Below are 6,881 nucleotides of genomic sequence, written 5' to 3' on the forward strand. Positions count from 1 at the left end.
GGGATCGTGTGTTCAGGCTCGCTGACTTGGTTGACACATGTCATCGGTTCCCAAATGCGCAGATCGATGCTCATGCTATTGATCACTGGATTGTCTGGTCCAGACTCGATTATTTACAGACCGCCGCCATATAGCTGGAATATTGCTGAGTGCGGCGTAAAACTAAACTCACTCACTGACTCTATACTGTAATACATAAAAAGCACATATGGTCGACAAATGGTTTTTACATGATGATCAGTATGTATGGGTTTATCATAAGGTTTAGCTGGTGTACATATGCTATCATCATCAGACATGATATCTTTAATAACATGTCCTGATATGCAATGGTGAGTGCATTGACTTGATCATTTTGTTGGAAGGGATTTAATCTTTGACATTGGGGAAAAGTTTCTGCTAATGCAACCTGGATGTATACGACATTTAAAAATAGTAATGGGTGTTATTATACTGCGCTGTAAGTAGCCATGAACAAGGCGTATGCTCAAAGCGCTAACATTATTACCCCGGTCAAAGGTTCAGTGTGCGCTACAACGCAAGATTTCTGCGAGGCGCTAGAAGCTTAGCAGTCATATGGCGATCTCGTCCCACCGGGGAACCATTCACTGCCGTGTGACCGTCATGCCGAAGACCAGGGTTCGATTCCCGGCATGGAAACAATGTGTAAAGCCTATTGCTGGTGCCCCGCGTCGTGATATTGCTGGAATATTGCTAAAAGCGGCGTAATACTAAACCCACTCACTCACTCTCTCACTGCTGGGTGAACGGAGGCAAGTTTGATTAAAGCCTCTTTCTTCAGGTGAGGCCATATGTGCTATATATGCTTCATTGTGGGGCCGGACAAAAGGCATAGAAGTTCTCTGGTGTTAAGCTGACAAACTGGCCACCAATCCAATCCAACATTGCTTATGTTCACCTGGTTTATCACCTGTCCCGTTTCAACGGGACCACACACCACCACATGATACATGAACAGGGAATTAATTAATATCAAATGTAAAATCACTTCCAACAAAATGATAAAACGTATGCACTGATCATTGCACATATCCAGAAAAATATACATTTCGTTCTTTGTAGGGATGCTTTGAGTGTAGTTGCAGCTGACGTCGTCTCGGCTGTTTATATCGGTCTTTCCTTCTTCGCCGTCATGGGTCACGTTGCTCACCTGCGTGGAGTCACTGTAGAAGCGTTTCAGTCATCAGGTAATGACGTTTGTTGGTCCAGTAATTGCCACGATGAGTGAGTGAGTATGGTTTCCTGCAGCTTTATGTTAATGTCTTATTATGATAATGGTAATAACTAACCTGACAAATTTGTGAAAAGTAGCAAAAACTTTGTCACAAAAATTACTAGTCTTGTATTAAAGGACTTTTTTAAAAATTAAATCGAACACTATTTCTGGAATATTGATGACACTTGTGCAGTGTGTCCATGTGCTTATGTTCACAAAGCTACTCTAATACTATATTTCCAACTCTGTGTGTTCAACACTCTTTCTTACAGCGCCGTTGAGCACCATATAGTGGAAACTAGGCGCTATACAAATCCATTGTTATTATTATTATCTTATATAACTTTGTCATTTATGAAAACTTGTCAGAAATAATATAGTTATTGCTTATGTAGCGGTTATGACGCAATGGTTACATATGCCATGGAGGTTATTAATCAATTTCACAATGTTTGTGAAAAGAAATGAACATCAGCGAGACATCATGCATTGTAGTTCTTTAGGTTAACACCAGTGTTTCGGTATGTATTCTTAAACTATCAAGCTTCAATGATGTTACTATAACAATTTTCTTTTTCCATTTGCTAAGGATTCAACCTAGGTTTCATTGTTTACCCGGAAGCGGTGGCGTCACTTCCCTTACCGCAGCTGTGGTCATCCGTGACTTTTATCATGATGTTAACTCTCGGAATCGACTCGTTGGTAACAAGTGCTTTCCCAGCAAACTTTGGTTACAAAACCTTGTTCCGTTTGACTCATTATATCAATCAGTGGTTTGTAGGATCCATACATAGCAACGACATAGCTGAATGATTATTGACAGCGAAGATGACGGTTATTCATGAAAGATTTATGAGGGTTTTTTATTGCTAGAGAAAGGGTGTTTTGCCTTTCAATTAAATGATTCATCATAACTCTTGTATATGCAGGTACCATGCCTTGAGATCGCAGTCACAGCATTGTCTGATCAGTACCCCTGTCTTGCACGCAGACGTTGGTTAATCATCGTCATGGTAATATTTCCATGCTTCGTCGTTAGCCTGCTTTACATGTCCCAGGTGATTATCATTATATTGATATCTCTTAATTTTCGGTGATCCATTCACTTAATCGTAACTACTATTTAGCTTTTCATGCTAAGTGGATTCTGCTTCTTTTGTACAAGTGAGTGAGTGAGTGAGTGAGTGAGTGAGTGAGTGAGTGAGTATATGCATTGCAAATCCCCCAATCCAAAGTTACAAATAACATGTTTACAATAATTGTGTTTTTTCATTGTTTCACTCAACAATATTCCAGCTATATGACGGCGATCTACGCAACTGGGATACGATGACATGTGTCAACCAAGGCAGCGAGCCTGACCACCCGAGCCCGTTAGTCACCCCGTACGCCAAGCACGGGTTACTGACGATCCATTGAGAATGGATATTCCTGGCGTTGACCTTGAGCATCCCTAATATCACGGTGTAGCACTATTCTTACAGTTCGATAAGTTGGTGACAGGAAAAGCATCTCACCTTCAAGTCAGATGCTTCACTTCAGATGTTCTAGTTTGTAGTCGGATATCCGATATAATCCCCTTTCTTGACAAGTTCCACTTAGTTTCAGATGAACACAATATCATATCCTCACCAACTGATCATTTAACTCGTAGTAATGCTACAGTAGGAATTGTACAATGGACAATGGACTGTTTTCAAGTTTGGATGCTGTTTGGTTTTGTTCATGGTACAAAGGCACATGGTTTCGTCGGACAACAAAGAATGCTACACAAATAATGCAATTGTCACTCTTTCATCTTGTGCTATGCAATATTAACGCTTTTTTATAAAGTATACCTCCACACTAAATAGGCCACATACTGCCTACGATCATCTTATTGTTTGTCTTGTATTTATTTAAATTTCTGCTTGAATGTACTTGTTTGCTTAACATCTGTCAATTTTGATATGAGCTAATACATTTTTAGCTCGTTGGAGAAAGTCAAATGTGCTTATGAGCGTCGTATTGTGTTTCCAGCAATTACAACTGTTTTCAGGGCGGTATCTATGTCCTTACTTTGGTGGACTGGTATGCGTTTTTCCCCTCAATTGCAGTCTTTGGAATGCTGGATTGTTTTGTTGTCAGCTGGATCTATGGTAAGAATATTTTGTTGAAATATTAAGGCAAACCGTGTTTAGGGGCTGTCAGATTTATAGTTACCTTATTCCATGGTGCACAACTACTATCGAAACATCTGTCAACAAAACGAGGCGGTACGAAGACATAGTCTTTGCTACTTGTGATCACCCATTGTTTTGCATGGTAGTATCTTCTTATGGTTCATGCACTTGGTCTGACCTCAGGCAAGTGACTTCGTTCAAAATTGCCTCAGCTGTGAATGAGCAGAGGAATGAGATGACTATGAACCTTCTAGCGTAGCACAGGCAGCTTGGTAACAACGTCTGTTGATGTGACACATCTCCCACCATTTTCAACCTGAGGTCGTGTGGTTGTTGCAGGCACTCACAGACTAGGGAGGATCACCAACATGATGTGGAAGCAGAGTGCTCCTCGGGTCATGATCTTTAGCCTCAAATACATCTGTCCAGGACTCCTTCTGGTAGGTACAGTGATGTGATATGGTTTTTGTTGGTATATAGGTGAGAGCGGGATGACATGTTCATGTTGGTATATAGGTGAGAGTGGTGTGACGTGTCCATGCTGGTATATAGGTGAGAGTGGTGTGACGTGTCCATGCTGGTATATAGGTGACAGTGGTGTGACGTGTCCATGTTGGTATTTAGGTAGCAGTCGTGTTACATGTCCTTGTTGGTATATAGGTGACAGTGGTGTGACGTGTCCATGTTGGTACTCAGTTGACAGTGATATCAGATGTCACAACTGATGTTGTATATTTGTATTTTTGACACTGACGTCAAATGTCCTTGTTGGCATACAAATACTCTGACCCAATGTTTGTGCATTGGTATACAAGTGATAGTGATATGGTGACAGTAATAGTATGTTCTTTATTGGTATACCGGTGACTTCAAACTTAATGAACACTGATTAACACTGACACTAACTGAACTATTGCTAACTACATCAGTTGAGTTTCAAATGTTAAATGTTCATACAGATCATCTTTGGCTATTCCCTATACTCCTACCGACCCCCTAAGTATGGAGACTACGTCTACCCTGCGTGGGCCACAGGAGTTGGCTGGCTGATATCCTGTACATCACTCATCCCTTTGCCCGTTGTCTTCATCTGGACGGTGTACAAAACAGAAGGAAATACAATAAGAAAGGTGAAATGTAATTTGGCATGATATGATTCGGTATGCCTGTTTGAGAATCTAAGACTTCCTGTTTTACATGCCTTTGTATCCTGTTGATGTTCTTCATGCATGCGTGAACTTTGTTATCTGCGTGAGTGAGTGAGTTTAGATTATCCGTCACATCGGCAGTATTTCATGATGAGCCATGTTCTGACGAGAGAAAGCCATACATCAATGACAAATACATATCAACAGTATAAAAGTCTATCGTCGGAGGACAGTATAAGAATCTAGATTATCACAAAAAGTTTCTAAAACTAGTTTGAGTGTAAACAAAATGAAATATCAAATGATCAATCGGCAAACACAATATAAAAAGGGACAGGAGGTTAGGCCACCATACTAGGAACGAGCGGGGACTTACAATACTTCTGTTATCTATGGACAGTTGATAGACTGTCCACAGCTGGTATCACAAGTATGACGAAGTTATAAATACAGTTACACTGATTTGTTGTGTTTTTAATCAATCAATTTCTATCAAAATTAAATAAAGCCATATTGGCGTTTTGTGTATTTTTATACGTGTACATTTTTCATCATTATTCACGTTAATCATCCTATTTTGTAGTTCAATAGCTGTTAAGTATATATCAAATCCTAAATCCTAAATGCGTCAATGTTTATGTCTTCATTCGATTTTTTCCAGAAACTCAAGAAGTCGTTAGAACCCAACGCTTACTGGGGACTCTCTTCATCTGTGTCAGATACTTCCCGTGAGGAGACCATGGAGACAATGCTTTAATTTAATTTACTTTTACACAATTTAAAAAAAAGAAATCGATATTATTATTCTCACATGTGTATAGCGCCGATATCCAGCTCAGCTGTTCAAAGGCGCTTTGTTTTTCACTCGATCACTGGATGTCAGTCTCAACGGCACCACGTATTATCAATCTCAACTCTCGATCTCATACAACTCTTGCAGCCACTAGACGCACCGAGGTAGTGTGGCTTTCCCCATCCTTAAGAGGTACGCATTCACAGCTGGGTTGACTGAGACACATGGTCACAGTATTTTGTCCATGTTTATTGCACGTTGGTGTACCCGCAACTAGGCGTTTGCACGTATTCATGTGTTCCCAATCCTTACGAGATACGCATTCACAGCTGGGTTGACTGAGACACATGGTCACAGTATTTTGTCCATGTTTATTGCACGTTGCAGTACCCGCAACTAGGCGTTTGCACGTATTCATGTGGCCACCATCTGGTCATATACCAACGGATTCGTGAGTTCCTTTAAGTGCACAGGGTCGTGTACTGTAAACTAGGGGGTGTGACAACACTGGAAGAGTCTGCACACAAAGTTGACTTCAAGGTATTTACACCCGGTCACAGGTTCGCTCGATCCCGGCACCTCCAGCTCGCTGGATCACTAGCCTGGCGCTTTAGACAGTTCGCCCACCACGTCCCACTATGCAACATATATAAGTGTTTATGAAGAAAATAGCCGACTCATTACGAGTGTCAGCCAGCTTCTTCAATGCTGCCTCCGAAACGTGTACACTATTGGTCGATTACCAATTTCGATAGTGTTTCTGAGTTACGTACGGCTTCGTGTTTCTTTCTTCCTATAGGAAGGGTATATTTCGTTGCAGTACAGTATTCATTCTAATCTACCTAATCTTAATTAAAAAGCCATGTACATATAGTCGTTATCCCTTATGATATTATTATGGTATTTTGTTGTTTTGCATTTACTTATAAAGTACCCATGAAGATCCGGGTGAGAATTGATCTTCAGTAACCCATGTTTGTCGTAAGAGGTGACTAACGGGATTGGGTGGTCAGGCTCCCTGTCTTGGCTGAAACATGTCATCGTATACCAATTGCGTAGATCAATGCTCATGCTCTTGGTCACTGGGTTGTCTTGTCCAGATTCGATTATTTACAGACCGCCGCCATATCACTGGAATGTTGCTGAGTGTGGCGTAAAACTAAACTCACTCACTCACTGGGTATTGAGAAAAAAAGGAGGCGACAAATAGTAAAAGGATTTTAGCTTTATTGACATAATAAACGCATATATGCAGATGGGTAAAATGCATTCCAGGTTAACTAATGCATACTATCTGTGTGTGTAAGTAAATTGACCGGCAACAGAACCTCTTGTAAATGTGTAGAAACGTTGAGTGGTGCAAATGATTTGTACTAGAATTGAGTTATCTGGCTTTGCTGGATACATGTACGTACAGATTTGGTTGTTTAAGATGTTGCTGGGCGATACAGTTTATCAACGGCTCCTGTGCCTGTACAAGAGCCACGAGAAAACAGCCTAATCTCTCCATACACTGATTACATTGGAATGTTTTTTGGAAG

The sequence above is a fragment of the Haliotis rubra genome, unplaced genomic scaffold, assembly GCF_003918875.1.
Source record: "Haliotis rubra isolate DU_JTF1 unplaced genomic scaffold, ASM391887v1 Scf1432, whole genome shotgun sequence".
NCBI classification, from domain to species: domain Eukaryota; kingdom Metazoa; phylum Mollusca; class Gastropoda; order Lepetellida; family Haliotidae; genus Haliotis; species Haliotis rubra.